Consider the following 23,727-nt stretch of genomic DNA (forward strand, 5'->3'; position numbering starts at 1 on the left):
GTTTATTTTAGCTCCATATCACTCGGCATCAGGGAAATACAAATCAAAACCACAATGAGATATCACCTCACACCAGTCAAAAAAAATTCTTTTTAATATACATCAGATCTTAAAGTTTAAGAAGAATGGGAAAACACAGGGTGACAATTTTAATTTCAATACAAGTGACAGAAGTGTGGCAACAATGGTATTTTGTAAAAGGAACATAAGTATAGGCTAGATGAGCTTACTATTCATTCCCCCAACCCAGAGGTTCTGTTAATCAAATACATCATTTCCATATAGAAATATCATAGAAATTATAGGTTAAATTTAGGAGAATTAGTTTCAAGCAGAAAAGCCTGGATTTTTAACTTTTCACATAGGACCCCTCTGTTTTTCCTTGCAACTAAATGTAAATTAGAGTTTAAAACGTAAATAAAATACTTGCTCATGGAACTAACCAATACATTTTATATAAACTGCCCTTCTCTGAATGCCTTCCATTGTGATTGTTTTCACCTCAAAACATAAACTGATTCAAGTTAACATGGGGTTTCTGATGAGCCTTTTATGCTGTTAAGCTCTTTGATTTTTACATTTTACTTCCAGTCTTTTTTGCAAATTCCACATTCTTATGTAAATGACCTTCCATTTGCTTACATTATCGTAGCTCCCTAACTGAATTGTGAAAACAAACCAAAGAGGCAATACTTTTCCTTATAATTCAGAATATTGGACATTTTTGCTAAAAGTGAACTCAGGAAGAAATTATTCTTATAAAGAGGGGATTAGATTGTCCTTTACAGACCACAAATACTGATGAAACAACTAGAGAAAAATAATCTGTGTTTACACTACCAGAATCTTCTACCAGGCAGATAGAAATGCTGGACTAAAAGAACAACCTCTGCAGAAAAACCACACTCCACAATGTGTTCTAATGAGTGCGTGGGTTTCTCTTTAAGGCAGATCTACTAAAGATATACAATCATCTGCTCTCACTTTTCTCTTGTTTTTAACCCATCTGCTCAACTCTGGTCCTTACATCCAGCTACCTGATAACTATTCAGCCTGGATAATTTGCATTTCTTATTCCAAGACCCAAGCTAAGCTCATTAACTTCCAAGTCTGCTCTTCCTGCTATCTTTCTAATTTATTTAATACCACCAATCTCTAGTCACCAGTCTCAAATGTCTTTGATCCGACCTTGTTTTTCCTGCTCCTTGCTCTCCGTACCTATCCGACCACCGGTGCTGCCCTCCCTCACCCATGTTGTCACTAGATTCCGTTGTCTTGCTTGCTTTCTTCCAATTGGCCTTCTCTGATTTCTTTAACTCAATGTACTTCATGTCATATAATTCAGAAAATTGAACTTCGTTATTGTTACCCCTGTACTCTATGAACTTTGTGTTCAAGACCATCTAATCGTATTTTTGATGTATCTTTATAATGTCCTCTTCTGGGTGCCTGTGTGGCTTAGTCATTAAGTGTCTATCTTTGGCCCAGGTCATGATCCCAGGACCCTGAGATCCAGCCGCACATCGAACTCCCTGCTCAGCAGGAAGCCTGCTTCTCCCTTTCCCACCCCCTTTGTGTGTATTCCCTCTCTCAGTATCTCTCTGTCCAAAAAAAAAAAAAAAAAATCTTAAAAAAATAATGTTCTCCCCCAATATTTCACATCCCTATACTTTATACTTTGGTTAAATTGGGCTGTTTATTGGTCCCTGTGCAATTATTCCATTTTATATCTTTATCTATTATAAATCTTTGTTAGGAGCCTAATATGCCTTTCTTTGCCTAATCCTATTTCCAGATAATATTTCACCGGTAACATTTTTTTCTTGCTCAAACACAATTGTCTTCAAAAATTGTGCCTGCAATTTTGAAATTTACATCATTGAACATTAACAAACAAAACATGATTTTTTTTTCACTTAGGCTTGCATTTGCTGATATTATCTTTGCCATATCAGTTTAGTTTGGGTTAGTAACACTATTCTGAATGAATTTAAAAAACATTTTTTGGAGAAATAATTATACATTTTGGAGTTATAAGACATTGTAGACTTTTGTTGCTCTCATTTTTTCTTGTGTTACTAGTCATTTTTTTTAGGTTTTATTCCTCAGGTTGGTTTGTTACACAATTATTCTATAGTTAATACTTGTTTTGGGGCGCCTGGGTGGCTCAGTGGGTTAAAGCCTCTGCCTTCGGCTCAGGTCATGATCCCGGGGTCCTGGGATCGAGCCCCGCATCGGGCTCTCTGCTCAGCAGAGAGCCTGCTTCCTCCTCTCTCTCTCTGCCTGCCTCTCTGCCTACTTGTGATCTCTCTCTGTCAAATAAATAAATAAATCTTTAAAAAAAAAATACTTGTTTTAATGTCCCCATATATGTCTATCAGTATTTCCCACCCATCCCTCCTTGCATTGCTCACTTTCTCTGCCTCTTTATTGTCCTTGCTACATGCTCTTTCTCCAGTAAGATTTCCTTCATAATAAATTTCCAGGGTGTGTGTGTGTGTGTGTTTTGTGAAACACCTTTTATCTTACTCTTGTACAACAGATACCTGGATACAAAATTTGAGATGATCTTTTCTCAAGCACATTAAAAATATTTCTGTTCCTATATTCTTCACATAGTTGAAAAATATGTTAGTTTTGTTATATCTTTGTATGTCAAGGATATTTACAAATATTCATAACTAATATCTTCATCACCGTAGTCTAAGTTGACATTGCAGTGCACCTCCATATGGACACCGTTCTGCTTTATCCTCCTTGTCCTTCCCAAATTTGAAGAGCTATGTCTTTTGACCATTCTAGAAAACATAGAGGCCATTATATTCTTAAAATTTCTTTCACTTTTGTCCTAGTAAAACTCCTGTGAAACATCAAAGCACCTTTTTTTTAATCCAGCTGTTAATATCCCTTTACTTTCATATTTTATCTCTTTCTGAACTACTTAGAATTAGGTTTACCTTCTATTTCACTATACTTGGGAATTATCTAAGTGGCTTTTCACTTTTGTTAAAAATTTTTTAAAAAAAGTTATATATCCACAGAATATTCATGAAGATTGTATGAGAATTCCTATATACCCTACATTGAGTTCTCCATTAACATCTACATTAGTATGGCACATTGTTATGATTAATAAACCAATATTGACACATTAGTAATTGAAGTCCATATTTAAAAAATTATTTATTTGAGGAAGAGAGAGAGAATGAGTTGGGATGAGGCAGAGGGAAAGAATCTCAAACAGACTCCCCCACCCCATCCCCCTGCTGCCAATGAATGCAGAGCTTGATGCTGGAGCTGATCCCACAACCCTGAGATCATGACCTGAGCCAAAATCAAGAGTCAGACAATTCACCTACTGAGCCACCCAGGGGCCCCTCTTATTTGTTCTTATTATTGTACAACTACATTTTTATTGTTTTTTATTACTGAAATATAGTTGACATATCAGTTTCAGGTGTACAACACAGTGATTTGGCAATTCTATAATTACTAAATGCTCATCATGACAAGTTTAGTTATTATCTGTCACCATACAACATTATTAGAGTATTATAGACTATATTCTCCATGCTGTACTTTTTATCCCAGTTATTTTATAACATTTAATCCTTGAGTATTCATAGTCTTTCTATAAACTCTCCCTTGTGAAAGTTTATATCAACATGTGTTGTGTAATCTTGGATTATGCACTAATGTTGGTGGGGATTTATTTGTGAAAATATTTTATGGTTTTCACTTATGAGGCATCTTAAAGAGAAGAATGCTCTTTGCCTCTGCTACGATTCACATGAGTATTAACTGCTTTGTAACATTTTGTTTGTTATTTTCTATTTGTAAGGTCCTTCTGGCTAATAAAAACAAGTTTTGTACTTTCCTCTGGTTAATGGGAGCAATCCTTCTTAAACATTTCTGTAGTTGATGAGAGTAATCCCTCTTAAACGTCTATTTTTTTAACTAAATGTATAGCTGCTCATGAACTTCAGCCTTCTATCAAGTTCCAAAACCAGCTTCCCACCTAATCTGAGCCTAGGGCTTTATCTTTTGTCCTGTTTTGACTCCTAACTGGTTGGAAATATGGACTTTTCATCATCTGTGGGTAGTTATACCTACTTTTCTTTACATTTTCATATAACTTGCATTTTACGTTGATATTCTAATTAATAAATTAGTATTTTCTCTTGTTGTATGGAAGAGGTTTGGCTGCTTAGTTCCCAGAAAGTAAAATCTCTCTTTGCTTTCTGACTTTTGACCTACTAACATATTGATATGTCTTTGTTACTCTGTAACTAGCTACTTGGGTAATTCTCATGTGTGATTCACCTCTCTGAATCCCACTTTATTTACCTGAAATAATTATTCATGAAAAATAAGTACTTCAAGAATAGAAGATTAAATGCATGACAAAATTCTAAATTCTGTTTAAAACTTACCTTTAAAAATTTTGATCCTTTTATATAGTACTCATTTATTCCTACATGAAACATAATAAACTGATTTGAAAAATCCCAAGCATAGATTTTTAAAAAAATTCTATTCCTAAATCCAGGTAGTGCCTATTCGAATGTTTTATGTTTTCACATCCATGTAGAAATCCTGATTATGTGACCCAAATTCCCAAACCTCAATCTCTACAATATTTCTGTCTTAGATATTTTCAGAAATTTGTCTTATTTCAATTTGACTTTAGTCAGTATTGAAGTAAACTTCCTCTGAGACTCCCTTGCATTCTTTCCTTCTCCAGAACAAAGAACAAGGTTACAAACAAGTTAATGGAAAGAGAAATACATCTCTGAAAGAATGAGTGTTAGATTTATAATGAACAAAAGACTATATTATACCAGGTACTTGTAGAATGTAAGCAGAGGCTGGGAATATTTTTAAGTGATTGTATTTAATACAACTCATTAAAAGCAAAAAAATGTTATAATACAATTTCAAATAAAAATCAAATTATTTAAAAATTATTTTTTTTCTACCCTTGTCAACCCTATCCCCTCCACCAACAATAATGTTGTTAAAATTCAAAATATCTTAATTTTTCCCTTGTTGAAGAGTGCTTCTGGTATTGTTTCATGAACATGTAGTTACATTCAGTCCTGGGAAATCTTTGTCCTTTGAGAATAATATTGATTTATGGCCCAAACTATTAAGTCTTGTGGCTAAGGTTGCTGATAATGATGAGAAGCAAAATCTGGGTTTACCAAATGATAAGTAGCAACAATAAGAGGACACAGTTAGTTTTTGAAACATAAAATGAAAACTACATAAAATAAAAATTTAATCCTTATGGAATCTGGCTTAAGTACACACCTATCCTTCACTGCTTTATGTTCTTTTGGGTACTTCCTGTATGGTAATCCACTTAGAATTCTTTTACCTTGTACCCATTCAGTTATTAATTCATTTGTTCTTTTTAATTGGATGCCATCTTTTCAGTCTTAAACTCTGGATAATTCCCTCCATCCCTTGATGGGGGGCTTAATTAAGAAAACCTAAATGAGGGGCGCCTGGGTGGCTCAGTGGATTAAGCCGCTGCCTTCGGCTCAGGTCATGATCTCAGGGTCCTGGGATCAAGTCCCGCATCGGGCTCTCTGCTCAGCAGGGAACCTGCTTCCCTCTCTCTCTCTGCCTGCCTCTCCATCTACTTGTGATTTCTCTCTGTCAAATAAATAAATAAAATCTAAAAAAAAAAAAAAAAAAGAAGACCTAAATGCTTTTCTACTAGACCTTCTAATTTATCATGGGAGGAAGTTGTGTCTCTGCCCTTTATTAGATTGTTTACTTAAAATGCAAGCTTTTCAGTATTTAGTTTGATCCAGTTTTATATACAATATATTATTAAGAGGTCTTTAACTTTTTCTTCCATGAGATGAACTGAAATAGGTAGTTTACAGTTAAAATTGATTTAATATTGAAACAGCTTCTTTTTCATCCTAGAATCCAATTCTAGATGAAATGTAAATTGATCTCACTCCTTAGTAATCTTTTCCAGCTGAGCAGAATAGCCCTGTGAAGGCGAATTCTACTTATAACATTACATAGTTACTTGTATCTATTACTCTAATCCAGGACTATATACACAAATACACCTGAAAGATAGACAGAAACTACTGTGGGGGAAATGATCTCTATCATGTAGAAGGATTATTATTTGATATGTATACATTTGAATGTTATATGCACATGGTTGTATTTTGTTAAAAAGAAAGCTAGTTAATATTTGTGGATTCTTTATTCAGTGGCCTCATAAATGATATTCTATTTCTGCCTATTTGATATTCTTGTTTTAAACAAGGAACAAAATTGATCCTTACCACTTATACACTTTAACAACAGTGTTCCTCTGAACAGTATTGATGTAAAAGACATGTTCAGAATGTCAGAACATTTTTAATTACCACCCTTTGCCAGTAGTGCCACATACCATCAGAACATTTTTGAAGTTAATATTTTTAAAATTAATAATTATCAAAGTAATAGGAAAAGAGATATGCAATCATACTATATGATCCTCTAAGTAGAAGGGCTTATTAGTAGGACTGTTTATAAAGCAAAGATTTTCAATTTAGAGTCATAAGTAATTAGAATCCTTTGAGGTAATAAATGATGAAAAATAAGGTTTGAAAACTACTATTAAGAAATCCTGATTTTATACACATGGCAGTTCAAAGGCAGTTTGCAATGTTGAATGTATGTGTGTCTATCTATCTATCATCAATCTATCTATCTATCTATCTATCTATCTATAATCTATCTATCTATGTATCTATTTCACATATATATCCCAGATAATTTGTGCATCATATGCCACATGTCAAAACCCTTGGACAGGAAGTAAGAGGTATGTAGCACAGGTATGAGAAACAGGGTCTCCAGGTATCATCTACAAAAACTTGTTCAAGTGTATGTAAGACTGTTTGCTTCAGAAACAATTGCAATAAGCAGAAATAGGGTGATTTCACTGAGTCTAAGTCAGAGATGGTGTTAGTTTGTTGCAGTTTAAATACTGCATCCTGCAAGGTAAGTTGTTGAAGTTTATGGAACTTTATCATTGTGTTCGGACTTTTTAATTTAAAATTTTTTTATTATATTATGTTAGTCACCGTACAGTACATCATTAGTTTTTGATGTAGTGTTCCATGATTCATTATTTACATGTAATACCCAGTGCTCTATGCAATATGTGCCCTACTTAATACCTACCACCTGGCTCATCCATCCCCCCACTCTACTCCTTATAAAACCCTCAGTTTGTTTCCCAGAGTCCATAGCCTCTCATGGTTCATCTCCCCCTCTGATTCCTCCCCTTCACTTTTCCCTGCCTTCTCCTAATGTCCTCCGTGTTATTCCTTATGTTCCATAAGTAAGTGAAACCATATGATCATTGACTTTCCTGCTTGACTTATTTCACTCAGCATAATCTCCTCCATTCCCATCCATGTTGATGGAAAAGTTGGGTATTCATCTGTTAGGGTCCGTGATCAAAGGAACGAGACTGACACAAAGCGATAGTCAAGCAAAGCTTTATTTCGCCCCAAGCATCAAAAATCAAACCAAACAGTCGGGGCCGTCTCTTACAAAGAGGCAACAAAGACCAGGACACCGCTCCCAACGATTCCCCTACCTGACGACTCTACTACCAGACAACTCCACTACTGACTGGCAAGGCCACTCCCTGACGATGCTGCTTCCCCATGATCCTGATGTCCCCCGACAACTACGTTTCCCAGCCTCACAGACTAACTTTTATAGAAGTGGGGTTGAGCCCGGCCCATACACAGGTGGCCAATGAGATTGCAACACACAGGGAAAACTGCACAGTCATGCTTGGTGGGCAATACCGGTGACCAATTGAATTTCAATTTACCATAGTAAATATGTGCATGCCCCATTGATTGGATGTCTCCAGCCAGCCTGACCCGCCCTTGTATCCGGGGTTTGCAAGTAAGTTCCTCTGGGAGGGGTGGGGTCAATCCAAGTTTACAACCAAAGGGCTGCCCCTGGCCAACCAGGGCCCTACACATCCTTCCTGGTGGCTGAGTAATATTTCATTGTATATAGAGACTAGATCTTCTTTATCCATTTGTCTGTTGAAGTGCATCTCCACTCTTTTCACAGTTTGGCTACTGTGGACATTGCTGCTATGAACATGGGGTACATATGACCCTTCTTTTCACTACATCTGTATCTTTGGGGTAAATATCCAGTAGTGCAATTGCCAGGTCATAGAGTAGCTCTATTTTTAATATTTTGAGGAAGCTTCACACTGTTTTCCAAAATGGTTGTAACAACTTGCATTCCCACCAACAATGCAAAAGGGTTCCCCTTTCTCCGCATCCTCTTCAACAATTATTGTTTCTTGCCATGTTAATTTTTGCCATTCTAATTGGTTTAAAGTGGTATCTCAGTGTGGTTTTGATTTGCATTACCCTGATGGCTAATGGTGATGAACATTTTGTCATGTGTCCATTAACCATTTGTATGTCTTCATTGGAGAAGTGTCTGTTCATTTCTTCTGCCCCCCCCCCTTTATTTGACTTGATTATCTCTTTTTTAGGTGTTGAGTTTGAGAAGTTCTTTTTTTTTTTTTAAGATTTTATTTATTTATTTGACAGAGAGAGAAATCACAAGTAGGCAGAAAGGCAGGAAGAGAGAGGGGGAAGCAGTCTCCCTGATGAGCAGAAAGCCCAATGCGGGGCTAGATCCCAGGATCCCGAGATCATGACCTGAGCTGAAGGCAGAGGCTTAACCCACTGAGCCACCCAGGCACCCTGAGAAGTTCTTTATAGATCTTAGATATCAGCCCTTTGTCTGTAGTGCCATTTGTGAATATCTTCTCCCATTCCATTGTTGCCTCTTTGTTATGTTGACTGTTTCCTATGCTGTGCAGAACTATTTATCTTGATGAAATACCCAAAATTCATTTTTGCTTTTGTTTTCCTTGCCTTTGGAGACATGTCTTGAAAGAAGTTGGTGCGGCTGATGTTGAAGAAGTTACTGCCTATGTTCTCCTTTAGGATTTTGATGGATTCCTGTATCACACTGAGGTCTTGGATAGACTTCTTGAAATGTTTTGTTAAATATTTTGCATGTTAACCTTTAAAATTTTACCTTTGTAAGAAAAATGGTTACAGGTGAGTTTGGATAAGCCAGTCACAGAAGAGGAGAAGCTAACAGTACAAGGATATTTGATACAACCTGTCTTTAAATTTTACTTAGTTGTTTTTATCTTTTACATTGTTTTTGTGCTTTGGGGGGTAATTTTCTTCGCTGAGCACTGAAATGAACTTACTGTTTTCTGGACATGGGCTTGAGCACTGGAGATGGACAGGGATGAGGGCAGATTCAAGGAGAAAAGCGTGGCAGCAATAGGGAATGCAGGATCTAGCCCGTGTTGGGCTTTCTGCTCATCAGGGAGACTGCTTCCCCCTCTCTCTTCCTGCCTTTCTGCCTACTTGTGATTTCTTGGAATACCTTGGTTGAATATGGGAATATAGTGGCTTTTTTGTTGTTGTTTTTAAAGATTTATTTATTTATTTATTTATTAGAGAAAAAGAGAGCATGCCAGGTAGTGACAGAGGGAGAGGGAGAAATAGTCTGAAGCAAACTCTGCACTGAACATGGAACCTGACACAGGGCTTGGTCTCACACTCTGAGATCATGACCTGAGCTCATGCTAAGAGCAGACTAACAACCAACTGCCTCCCCAGGTGTCCAATGACTGTCTATATTTTTAAAGATTTTATTTATTTATTTGAGAAAGAGAGAGAGCATGCACAAACAGAAGGAGGGGTAGAGGGGTAGAGGGAGCCCACACAGAGCCCAATGTGGGCCTCCATCCCAGGACCCTGAGATCATGACCTGAGAAGAAGTCAGATGTTTAACTGAAAGAGCTCCCCAGGCACCCCCTACCCCCTGCCATGACTATTTTTTTTAAGTTAAAATATAGTGAGAGAGTAGAATTGATACAGAATGACAGAACAATTTATAAGTAAATGGATCAACTAACTAAACTTTCTCATTTTTATAAAGAAAAGGACTTTCTATAGGGTCTTAAATGATGAGGCTGACACCAGTCAAACAGATACTAACACATTTTTGGATCATGAGCAAACATCTTAGTAACTCTTTGTGCTCTAAATTTTTCTTTTCATTTTGCCTGTTTTTTTTTTTTCCATCTGTCCATTTCTTGATAAAGATGAGAAGAAAAAAAATAGTTATCTTTTACAAGCAGGTTATTCCTCCAACAAAGAAACTCATGGATTCTTTCCAGAGTAATGGGGCTCCCTAATGATTCTCTTCCTTAATATCACCTTTCTTTTTTTTTATTTTTTTTAATATCACCTTTCTTAATGTGTTCTCTGTAAAGAGATATTCACTCTCAGACATAGCTAATTTAATAAAATAGCTTCAATAGTTACATTATACAAATATCTTTTTGTGTGAGGGTAATTTATCTGGTTTCACAAATGTTAAGGGTAGAAAAGATCTCTTGGAAGAGGAGATATTCAAAATACTGCTTAACCTTAGGGATTTTAGTTTTTAGACTGAAGAGTCGGAATGAAAATCTAACTTGCCCTCTTGCTATCTACATGTCACAATATTTTTAATTTTATTGTTATCTAGAGAGCACATGTCAAATATAACTAGGGAAGGATTTGGACACCTAAATTTTACCATTATGTCCCAAGGTACCTTGTTGAAAGTTTAATGATGTATTCCTATCAATGAACTGTTCATAATCCTTTTCTACATGTAGAAATATACGATAAAGGGTATTTTACTCTTTAATTTCAGCTTCCAAGTTATTTTTTAGAAAAAAAGATAATTTATTTTGTATTTTTGTTCTTGGGCTAAAAATCTTTAATTCTGGTTTTCACAGGTAAATAGAATGCTATGCATGACTCAACAAATTGAGGGGTTTAATATATATAATCATTATTCATTTTGTCATTTACACTATAAAACTGATAATGAGTCAGCACATATTCATAGTTCTGCTTCACAGGACATTTGCTTCAATTAAAATATATTTTATGTTGCAGCGAAATTCGTATGAATTTTTACTTCTAATTTGATTGTGAAAAACCTTTTTATGATATTTCAGGCATGGTTGAGGAAAGACCATACTTGTGACTTTACGGCTTAGGCGTCTATTACTGTGTTAGTGGATTTATGAATTTTATAAAACTTCCCAGCCTTTGGGTTGCTCAAACTACACTCCAGGAAACCAGTATTTATATGGGAAGTTTAGGAATGAGCAGCTTAGAGACCTAAAATAAGGAAAAAGTGTGTTGAGAGATGAATGCATAGGTAAGAGCCAGACAGAAGGTCATAGTAAGCCTCAGGAGAGAATTTGTTTTGGGGACTGATAAGCTATTCAATTCCCTGTGCTCTTTCTGCATGTTTATTTTTACAGATAGTTTAAAGATCAAATAAAAAAAAATTCTATGCAGTTTAACTGATATCTGACATGCCACTTACTAATCCAGCTTCAAACAAACAGATTTGGATATCTCAGTTATGCTTATCAATGTGTAAGACCATTAATTGTCCACAGATTCCCCTCATCCACTCATTAAATAAGCATGCATCAAGTATCACCCACTTATTAGGTATTTTGGCAAGAGTTGAAGATTTCCAAGATAAATACTTGCACATAAACTTTCCACAGTCCAGTGGGGAAGATGAGCAAATAGTCAAGTTATCTCAGAAATGGGGTATAAGATAGTGACTTTCTTTGCATGACCAATTGTTTCACATGATTTGCCAGAAAGCATACTCAGCCTGCAGAAGTGGAGCATGACAGAGAAGGCAAGGTCCTAAAGGACTTTTCAAGTTCTAATATGAAGTAGTTCTGTTATATTCAGATTTTATTATTTTAAATTTAACCTAATATCTCTTGGGTTACTAAATGAGGTTTTAAGTTTCCAGATATAGTGGTGAATTTTGTATCTTTTTGGTATTGATTTTCAATGTATTTTCTTTGTAGTCCTATTAACCATGTTTTCTCACCATGATCTTTTGAAAATTAAGACTGTTTTTTGACATAAATCTAGTCAGTTTTAATGAACTTGTGCATGAAAATATATGTTCTCCAGTGTCTCCCCCACACATAGGTCTTGGCTCCTCTCCATTCTAGCATCCTCCCCTACCATTTCCCTGAAACAAATCTTTTCTTGGTCACTCATGATTTCTACACTGTAAATACACTGAACAGCTGTTGGTCTTTATCTCGCTTGCCTCACCAGCAGCAGCTGATGCCACTCAATGTTCTCTCCTCTTCAAACCACTGCTCTCTCTTGGTGTCTGCAATCCCACTCTAATTTCCCTGCAACTTCAGTAGCTATTCCTTTTCATTCTCTGTCACTGTCTCCTCTTCCTCTGCCAGTCTTTAATAGTTGAAGTACCCAACCTGTCACTCCTTGGACCTCTTAACTTTCCAAACAGACTCATTCTTTGGGAGATCTTATCGGATCCAGGCCTTTTTAATACTGCCTGTGTTCTAATGATTTCCAAATTGACATTTCCAACTACACTTTCTCCCCTGATCTTCAGTACCCTGCTCCCTATTTGATATCTTCATTTGATTGCCCAATGGGCATTGTCAAGGAGATCCATTTCCACAATGGATAATCCCCCCAAGCATTAGTAGTCTCCCTTCTCTGAGTGAAGGCCAGCTCTATTTTTCCTTTTGCTCAGATCTAAAATCATGGAGTTACGCTTTTTCTCTCTTATTAACACCCTACATGGAATCTGTTTGCAAATCCTATCTTTTCTATCTTCAAGCAAAACCATATTCTAACCATTTCTTTCCACCTCCACTGTCTCTGCCCTAGTCTAAGCCATATTCATGTCTTTCCTAGATTGATGCAGTAGTCTTATATTTCTGCTTCTGACTTTAATACCCTTCAGTTTTTTCTCAGAATTCAACCAGGTGGTTCTATCTGTTATCTACCCCAAACCTCTCATTGACTTTCCGCTTTATTAGGAATAAAAGCCGGTGTCTAATTTCTGTAGTAACTTTTAGATGATTACTTTCAGATTTTTTATTTTCTGATCCTCTTACTCCTGTCTCTGTCTTTCAACTCATTCCCAATTAACTCTTTCTTTTGCTGTTTTTCTGAAACAATAACAGCAACAAATACACTCCTATTAGACTATGTTGTTTATGTTGTTTACGCCTGGAACATTTCCTCCCATGTACTCACAGGGCTGACTCTCTTATTTCCTTCAAGTCTTTACTCAAGTGTGTAAAGATTTACTTCACTTCCTTGTCTAAAACTGAATTGGTTCCCACACATTTCTTCTACCCTTTGGCTGCATTTTCTCCTTAGCAGTTACTGTTAATAACTTCTCTGCTATAATCTGCATATGAACAAATTGCATTTTTTCCATTATTGTATTCTAAACATCAAAATCAGTGGTAGCATATAGTAGGTAGTCAACAGAGGTTTGTGAAATGAATGAGTTGCTGTGTCAAGTTATGAGCTACATAATGGCTACCTCGCTGCTCTAGATGAAAGCAGATGGGGGCAGAAGTTAGCATGCAGGAAGTTTATAAGGAGTGTTTTGGGATCAGGTTGTGTGAAAGAGAAAGGAAGAAAGAAGGAATGAGCAAATAGAAGATGGGCTGCAATGTAGCCTCAACAAAGGTTTCTTCCAACAGTGCAGAAAGCTATCCTGTATTGTGGCCCTAAGCCACCCCTTCATGCCCACTCAACATCTGTAACTGAGCGCAGGCTGCCTTTGAGTGAGGACTCGGTGAGGCAGCATGGCCAGCTTCAGGCAATTCCAGGTAAGATTAGAGCCTGCAGTTAACAGCACTCTCAGCAGCGGGGTGAAAAGGTCTGTGAATCCTGAAAAGGCATCTTTCAGGTGTCCACTGCAGGACCATGGCCTTACGAACCCTGCCATGTTCTAGAAGGTTTCTTCTGCTGTGAACCACATGATTTCCACAACTTCAAATCTTCACCCAAAGAGACCTACCATTTATTTTTTTTTCTCTAGATTAAAGAGGAACATGTACTCCACCTCTCACCGCACATAGTCTCTGTATCTTGCAATATAAACATGTTATTTGTTAATTACACTCTTCCTGATTACATTGTCCCACTAGAAGATATACTCCAAGAAGACAGATTTTTTTTTTTTATTTTGTTCTCTGAACATAATCACAAGCGCTTAGAATAGTGCTTATATATTTGAAATACTTGTGGAATGAGGGAATTTCATGCTTCTGATTGAACTTTGTGATGTTTTCATTACATGGAATTCTCAAGAGTGAGGATAGCTCTTTTGACTTCACTGATGTACAAGGAAGAGTGAAGCAGAGCCACGGAGTGGGCTGGCAAGCTGACTAGAAAAGAACTGAATCCTGCCTATTAGGATACCTACCAATTTACAGGCACAAGCTTGGTTTCTGGAGGGCTGACGTAGCTCTACTGTCTCCTTCTTTTTCGGCTGGGTACAATTCGGTATTGTCTCTAAGGTGAGGAGACTAACGCTAGGCTTAGAGGTTAAGGAAGAGATTGATAACAAGCTTTATTGACGATAGTTTGCCCCAAGAGTTAATGCAGGGAAGGTGTGATGGAGCTAGCTGCCACCAGAGCGCGCTGTGGGACCTCTTTGTGAGGTTTAGCTTTCCAGTGTAAGATTGTGAGGAGCTTGGGAGCGCAAGCTTTTAAGGATGTTAAGGGAGAGGAATTGTGCTCATGTCGTTAATGACTTTGCTTTATTGAGGAAGTACATAGAATGAGAAAGAATGCCTTAAATTGTACTTGAAATTTAAAAATTGTAAAGGATATTAATAGAAGTTTCACACAAAAAGATACGTAATATCCCTTAAGTAACATTAGGAGATATTTAACCTACATCATAATTCTTAAAATGCTCATTAAAATGACAGAAATAAAATTTTTCACCTATCCGATTTTCAAGGATCTAGAAGTCTGTCCACCCAAGTGGAAGGTGGTGATGGTAGCATTAGTTGGCTCTACTTTCAAGGATGGAAATTTGGCAACAATTTTGAAAGTTACAAATGCATTTTACACACTCATAGGAAATTAACCTAGAGATCTACCTCTAAGACACAAATTAACAAACTTTTTTTTTAATCTCAAGAATAATAAGAGTTTTGGAAAATAAAAATCTTGGGGTGTAATAAATAATTTCAGGTCCATCGGAGCAATAGAAAGACAGGAAGCTGACTACAAAGAAGATGCTGTTTATTTACTAATATAAGATTCCACTTTTGGTGGGGTGGGGAGAAAGGTAGGGCCTATTAAAGTGGGCAAAGAGTGCGATCTTTTTTCTTTGTTTAAATGAAGGTGGGGTGGGGAATAATATACATACTTTCACGTATTTGTAGAAGAAAATTTTGCATGAATCCTAAGATGCCAACAAAGTTGGTCTCATTGAAGATGTCATAAGGAGAAGATGGAGGCAAGGGTGACAGAAAGACTTAGTTCTATGTAGCATTTTGTGAGGCCCAGATTCATCTAAGTGTATTATCTATTCATAAAACAATAAATACATATGTTTTAAATTGCAGGGGGAGAAATGTTGGATTAGTCTTGAGGAAATGTTGACAATTCCACTTATCACTTAAATGCATCAGATACTTAGAGGTGTTTGTATTCAGTTACCTAGGTGGTTTATAAGTTAGTAATTATCTGCTTGAAATCAATCAGTACTAATAGGTCTGGCAGCCTCGAAATGAATGAGGCAAAGTTTCCTGCAGAGCTGTCCCAGAGTGAACTTGCAGAGCTGTTTGAAGTTTCCCTTGGGATCTCTTTGGTTGTCTGGACTTTCCATGATAATCTTACTCCCCACCACCTCCCATGGTACAGACTGATCTGTCCTTTGGGCAAGGAGGAAAGAATTTAAGAAACTATTTCCTTACATTGTAACAGATTTTCTCTAGTAATACACATTTATTGACTTAATGTTTATTGGATATCTACTAAGAACCTGGCAATGAGCCATCTTCCGAGGCTATGAATCTGTCCGACGTAGACTTTCCTTTAAGGGACTCATAGTCAAGTAGGAAGTGGCATAGTCTGACTGCTTTGCAGAATGACATGTGCCATGGAAAGACCAAAAAAAAAGGGGTGGGGGAGAATGATCTCCTGTTACCAAAACTGAAGAAAATCTTTAGATCATTTCATGGATTTTAAAATATGAGTAGGGATTCTCTGGCAACAGGGAGGGAGGGGGAAAGAAAACAAACTTCTTAAACAGAAAGAAGAGCAGTTGTGAACAATCTGAAAATACGCTGCCCATTACAAATCTTGAAGAGTTTAGTATGGCTGGAGTGTGTTTGACTTGGATTTCTGTCATTTTGAGAAGAATTATTGCCACTGTAGCTAATACTAACTACTTGGTAGATATGTATGTATTAGGTATGTTATGCCATTTAATTCTAACAAAACTCTGAGGTATGTTATCTGAATCATACAGATGATGATATCAAGAATTATAAAAATTTATCTAGTGACACACATAGGAGTCAAACCTACATTTGATTCAAAATCCCGTGCTTTGAAGTAGGAACAAGGGTTTGCTGAACCTCTCCTATTCTCCTTTCAGAGTCACTCTTGCTTTACCTTTCTCCATCCTACTCTCTAACACTGGAAACGAGTTTGGATGGAATTCATCAAGAGACTCTGTGACCTTGGGAGCCCAGAGTGGTTTGTCCTGTAGATAGAATAGATAGGAAACCAGAGAGAAGAGAGAAGATGAGTGTGGTTTATCTTAGGGCTGCCTCACGTTCTGTCATCTTGTGCTACCCAGGACTCCCAACCGAAGATCACTGTTTCTGCCCAGGGACTTATATACATCTGACTCTATACATCTGACCCCTAGATGGTAGCAACTGCTCCCTGTTCTCATCTCTCCCAGCCTCAGGGTGGCACCTTCCCTTGCAGTTTCCCAACAGATAGCCCCCAGTTTTGTAATAGGTTCTTTATTGGACTCTCCTCAATTATTCTAATTTGAAAGTGCCATCTGTTTTCAGTTGGCATTAGACCGACATTTAAGAAGTTATTGTTATTATCTGAATGAGAGCTAATGAAAGCTTCTTGTGTCAGTAGCAGCAGAAATAAAGGGGGTGAAATGGATTCCAGAGGGAGAGAAGAAAAGTCTGAATTTTTAGACAGCTGCAAGGAAAGAACAATATTCACTCTTAAGATACGACTTTTATTACGGAAAGAAAATGGGTTTCTCTGGCACCTTTATGTTACACTGCATAGGAAAATCTCTTAAATTTAAAGCAAAATGAGACAAAAGGGGTGGTTCAAACTTAACACCAGAAAGGTAATAGGTTTCACTGCTAGTGTTGAAGTACATGGAACCACACTATTCACTCAGAGAGGTTGGGGCCAGATATCAGGTCGTGATTCAAACAAGTGATGACTACAGATTGAGTACAAGAGGGTAGAGGTTCCCCTGGCTGGTGGATCAAACAGTAGGGCATATCAGCCTGGTGCTGAGGATGAAGGTAAGGCAGCAAGCCTCAGAGGAAGGTCAGCAAGTAACAGGATCTCCACTATGAGATTCAATTCAGAGTCAAACTCCGAGGGCCAGAGAAGGGGGCAAGGGCAAAGGCAAAACGGGACCTGCCTGGGACAGACTGCCACAAGAAGGGCATGTTGTTGGATTTCTTGTGTTTTCTTAAACCATCCAGCTGTGCACCAGACTGGAGCAAGGCTGGGAGTGCTGAAGGCCAAGTGGTTTCCGTTGTGACAAGTAAAGGGCCTTTCATACACAGGCAGCCCAGCTAGGAGGTTTTGTTTAAGTATCTGATTCCATCATCTGATCAAAATCTGTATTTTCATGTAATGTCTCATAGTAACAACACTCTGGTGCCTTTGAGGAAACACCTGTGTTCTTCATCAGGGTCTCACAAGTTGAAGACTAAAGTAGTACAGGCATAAAACTGTTGTGTTACTAAATTGCTTCCTACTGAGATTTCTTTTGGTGGTGTTAAAAAAATTCAGGATGCAATATTTTCAACGTACTTTCTGGGGTTTAAGGTATTTTGATTTACAATCTCCAAGGACTATATGTAGAAAATGGCTTCCTAAATTAACACACCGGTTACTTAAACCAAATGGATAGACATTCTGGCAGTGAAATAATAATCCTTTATAAAGAATATCTTATAGGAGATAAAATATAGACGTCCCTTTGACTTAAACACCTGCTGTATTAATCATTGTGGTATAAATGATAGAGGTGAAGAGTTTACGCTTCTTTCCTTTGTGTTGAACATTCTGATAAATGGGTGTCTGATGTGACAAGGAAAGATAACATAATGAATATCTTACTGTGCTTGGATGAATGTTAAAAAAAAAAAAAAAAAGATTGACACCGTATTTTGTTCCAGGTGGGAATAAAAACAAGCAGTTCCTGGCCGGTGATACTGCAGTTAAGGGTGTCTGACAGACAGCATGTTGGCACCAGCATTGAAGGAAGTGATGGGCTTTCGCTCCAGGTGAGTACAGTTCTCCAAGATACAATGGGTGCATCTTTCTGATTTTTACCCATGGGACTCAGAAGAAAACTCCAGCAAGATTTTTACCCTCTTAAAATACTGGAATACTGTATTTCTTCAAAATATTATAGCTGTAAAATTCTATCGCACTTTAAAGTCAATAAATATATATTTCATTCCTCTTTAAGTGATCAAACAGGTAACTCTGAATGGCTTTCTTTCTGAACTGGGTGTCAAAATGCCTGAACTGAAAGTAGAACGAAAGATGAAATTTCATAAAGTGTTTGGGGGTTAAGAAGAAAGCCTATTTCCAGAAGTGACCAGTGGGAACAGAGTAAACATGAAGCATTTGACACTGACACACTGTTCTGTAGCCTTCGTGACAGGCACAGGAGGGATGAGTTAGCTTTGAGGACTTCAAATTTTGTCACTTCCAAAATCATGCAATTAGAGCAGGTAGATAACCCAGTAACTCAAAAGACTCCTTGACTTCTGGTTTCTGAATGACATGAGATCAGAGGTAAGGTCAGACATACACATATTCTAATTACAGTTCTCCACGTATGTAACTTGATGAATTCTTAAGCCAAAAGGTATGCATCATTCAGGGACCTCAATATGAAGCTTTTGTGGGCTGAATAGAACAGGCTATAGATTTAAAGAATGGAAAACAAATGTTACACAACTTAATTTTTTAAATTTGCAAGACTTACATACTAGGCCAACACACATGTTAATTCACATATAATTTCTGCCTTCCACAGATTTAAATATTAACAAAGAAGGTAAGCTATAAGTCTAGCAATTAAGTTAATTAAGTGCTATCAGAAAGACGTAAAGAATATGCAATAAGTACTTATTCTACTTATCAAATATGTAATAATCCTTCCTTTTGTCACCATGATTCTGTACCGAGTGACAATGAAAGGGGGAAAATTAAGAATATCTGAAAAGATACGAGCAAAGGATGTTTCTCACAATCTGTTTTAGTAGCAATGAAAATGATGAACAACCCAAATACTTAACTGCACTGAACTTATAAAATAGATTTTTGTTCAAACTGTGAAATTCTATGGAACTATTAAAATGATTTAGAATACTTATGAAAGAAGGAATAAGGATATTTTTAAATTTATAAAAGCAGGTTAAAATGTCTTTAACATAACATTTGTGTATTTATGTAGAAAAGGCAGAAGAATATGATTATTTTATTTTGCTTTTTTAACTTTTTTTTCTGATGTTTTCATACTGAATGTTTTTCACATAATCATAAAAAATACAACTTAACCTTGAAAATGTTTTCATAAGAACATAGGATCATAGAAGAATAAGATCATGAAAAAATAAAGTCATTCCTTCAGAGATTAAAAATCAGCTTATGTGGGGCACCTGGGTGGCTCAGTCAGTTAACCGTCTGCCTCTGGCTCAGGTCATGATCTCAGGGTCCTGGGATCAGGCCCTGTGTTGGGGGAATCAGCTTTTCCCTCTCCCTCTGTCTCCTCTTTCCTGCTCATGCTCTCTCTCTCTCTCTCTCTCTCTCTCAAATAAATAAATAAAATCTTAAAAAAAATCAGGTTATGAAAGAGAATTGGAGTAAAATCCTAAATTTGTGTAAAATGTATATCTATACAGATAATGAAACAGAATTTAAGTAAAAACCTGCATTTGTATTTTTAAATGAACATATATGTATATATTTTTAAAAGGACATATATATGTGCTATGTATTTATAAAAATATACCACTTTTTTGTTTAGATGAGAGTTTAGGAGAGTCAAGTTAATTCCTATTTAGTAGATGTTTAAAGTCCCCAAAGAAAGACTGAAATTTAACTATACAGAAATGTGCTTTCATTAGTATTAATAACAAAATTTGACCTGTTGAAATGGATAAGATTACATATTAAGCTTACTTTTCTTTCTTTCTTTTTTTTTTAAGTTTTTATTTATTTATTTGACAGACACAGATCACAAGTAAGCAGAGAGGCAGGCAGAGAGAGAGGAGGAAGCAGGCTCCCCACCAAAGTAGAGAGCCCAATGCAGGGCTCAATCCCAGAACCCCGGAATCATGACCCGAACTGAAGGCAGAGGCTTTAACCCACTGAGCCACCCAGGCACCCTAAGCTCACTTTTAAATAAAAGTATAAAATGAAAAGTATTGCTCTGTATTTCATTTTATAAAAAAATTATAGTATAAGTGATACACATTGGATGAATTTGAATATTGATATTTGTTTCAAGCTTAAAATAATCAATTTAATGTACTAAGTGCTATCTTTTATTACACCCTGACATTTTGTAAATACTACTACATTTTTAACAAAAATTACATTAGTGTGTGATTAATTATAATATGAACATATTCATCAAATCTTTGAAAGTTAGTTATGTCTCATTACCATAGTTTTGTGCAATTCTTCTTTATCTGACTTCAGTGATGCATAAGTAGGTCATATATTTATCTTAAAAAATAATAAAAGAAAAACTCTCATTTCTCATATGAACATTTCATTTTAAAACTAAATTTTGTGAAGAATAGCCATGGTGTCCTCTTTCACAGACTTCTCTGTACCTATCTTTCACAGAGACCATGGTTTCCAAGTCCATACTTTGCTCTTTTTATTTTCCCTGTATATTCTGCTTGAATGATCACATACACCCATGGCTTTAATATTCCCAAATTTGTTACTCTAAACCCACACTCCAATTATCCACTAGAGCAATATTACCAAATGAACCAGAGGTATCATTCTCACGTAGGCTATGTTTCGTGTCTTTTTACTTCAGATTCCTCTTTAATGTGGTCTCCTCTTTCTACCTTCCTCAATGTCAAATCTGAAAAAGTAAAATCCTGCCCCGAGGGATTTAGAAGGAGGTACCCAAATTGACTAAATAGGCCTGAATTGTCCTTAAGGGGCAGGAGAAAGGACAAGTTTGTTAATGTCATTAACATATTAATAACAATAATAATTAGAAAAACTTTCCCTTTTTTTCTATTATTTGTGAATTTACTCTTAGTAATTCCTCATCATTCCCTTATCAATGCCTTTCCCCACAACATGCACATTATAAATACATGACCTGACATTAAGTTGAAATGAGAAGAATGGCAGAAAAATGTGTAAAATGGTAGTTAATCAGTATAGGTGTGGGGCGACAGATTGGTACTTGTTGTCTTAGGCTCAAATATCTACTCTCCCACAAATGAGTTATGCACTCCAGAGTCTATGATTCTCATTAAGCCTTTAAGTCATAAATTATTCATTCTAAATTGTTCCAGTTCTAAAAGTCAACTAATACAGTGTTTGTGAAAAACAGTCTATAAATGTTTAAGCATTTTGTGGGTCTAAGCATTGATTGTTATCAACCATAGAGAATAGATCCAACCTACCAAAATACTTAGATATGTGCATATGCATAAACACATTTGTATATGCACATAGAAAAATAGACTACCTCTATTGAAGTAGTAGGATTAGTTGTTTCTGCTGTGAAATCTAGATTTTTGGTAAAATATCTTCAAGTAGGTATTTGAAGAGAAAGTTTCTCCCTTTTTACTTTAATGTGTGTGACCTGCCCATCAAATCAACACAGTTCAGTAATTCAGGAGGTGTTTTCTCTGCCCTTTGAGCACAAAAGAAATTCAACTAGGGATAAAATCCCAAGATAATGAAGGCAACACAAAGCACCTTCCTCTTATAAAATCCACTCAGAAAATAAAAGTGGTATGAAAATTAAAGACACAGAATATTAAGATAACATTGATTCATCGATCTAGAAATTATTTCTAACCATATATTAATAAGATCCATGACCTGAAATTTAGGCTGCAGTGAACATCAACACAGCAGCAAAAATTATTTAATATTGTCGACAACTGTAGTAATGTTGAACTTTAACAGTTGAAATTACAGTTTCTGAAGTACTGAGAATATTTTGCAAACTATAACATTAAAAATTGTCAGGAGATGAGAATGGTCAGATGAATCAGTATTCATTAGACATTAAATAATATATGTCTGGATTAAATCAAAATAGATTTAACTTTTGTTGTACTGAAAGCACTTGGAGTTCCAAATAATGTATAATAAAATCTGGGAGAATTAGATCCTATAAACCAAAACTCAACTGGATTTTGTGTGCGTGTGTCCTTTATTCACATATCTCAAGAAAATGCAATAACCTGAAAATTTACCAGAGCTAAGGAAGGAAGGAGAGAGACTCAGTCTTAAAATGATGGTTCTGAATAATTAAAATTTGTGATTAGTCAAAAATGTTAAGCATCTATAATATACATTATATTCCCCTCAGGTCTAAGGAGATAGATGTTAAAGTGTTTTTACCTTCAATAATGATTCTCCATGAGAGGAAATAAGCTACACATAGACAGGACTGAATAGTATGTCATTATGTACACATATCATACATATTTAGATAACTATTAGTGTCAGATGCCAGAAGATAAGGAGAGATCAAGAGCCAATATCTTTCTACAAGACAAAATTTGATTTGTGTTTCAGCAATTGAGAGGAATTCTTGAAGTAAGTTGATTTTGATAAGTTAAATGGATGGTGTGCAGGCTGAGAACGGTATTATAGAGGGAGGGGAAAATTTATATGCAAACAGTGACTTTGAGTATAGAGAAGACAAAAGAACAGCTAACAATTTTTGTTGCAATAAAGGGTAACAGTACTGGAAAGAAAAGCACAGAGATTAATTTTGGTGATCTTTAATGTTAGCCCAAGGAGTATGTTCTTAATTTTATATTCCCTTTCTAGCAATCTTTGAACTTTACACTGTATTGGACCCTAATACCATTGAGAGTATAAATGCTTGCAAAATCTTTTTCTAACTTAAAATGGAAATACTCAAAATCTTATACTGGTTGAGTATATAAATAGTTGTTGCCAATCTCTTAAATTTAGAGGAGTGCAAGTCAATAAGCGGAACTTACCTCCTAAAGCATGCAAAATATAAAACCTAAAACTTTTTCTTACCACCTTTAAAACACTTACTTTCCAGAGCAAAGATTATTAGTCTCAGGGTTAGAAATCTACAGTACTTGGAACTATCAAAACTGATGTTGGTATAGTACAAAAACTTTTTACCATTTGTAATAAACAAAAACTCAAATTCATGATGACATAATGCTGAAAAGGTTTACATTGCAAACCTTATGAAGATTAAAATGCATATATTATGAAACCATACAGATAGTCAGTCATCGTT

At 36.1% G+C, this 23,727-nt stretch overlaps 1 protein-coding gene across 4 annotated transcripts in view; it reads left to right on the top strand.

The window, feature by feature from the left end:
• Window positions 1-23,727, top strand: part of PTPRD (protein tyrosine phosphatase receptor type D) — a 2,315,363-nt gene that overhangs the window by 681,224 nt on the left and 1,610,412 nt on the right. For all 4 annotated transcript variants that reach the window (XM_059143037.1, XM_059143036.1, XM_059143035.1 and 1 more), the window contains one exon: window positions 18,392-18,499. The gene's annotated coding sequence lies outside the window, so the exon portion shown is untranslated. The remainder of the gene's footprint in view (window positions 1-18,391; window positions 18,500-23,727) is intronic.

The sequence above is a fragment of the Mustela lutreola genome, chromosome 12 (assembly GCF_030435805.1).
Source record: "Mustela lutreola isolate mMusLut2 chromosome 12, mMusLut2.pri, whole genome shotgun sequence".
Lineage (NCBI taxonomy): Eukaryota > Metazoa > Chordata > Mammalia > Carnivora > Mustelidae > Mustela > Mustela lutreola.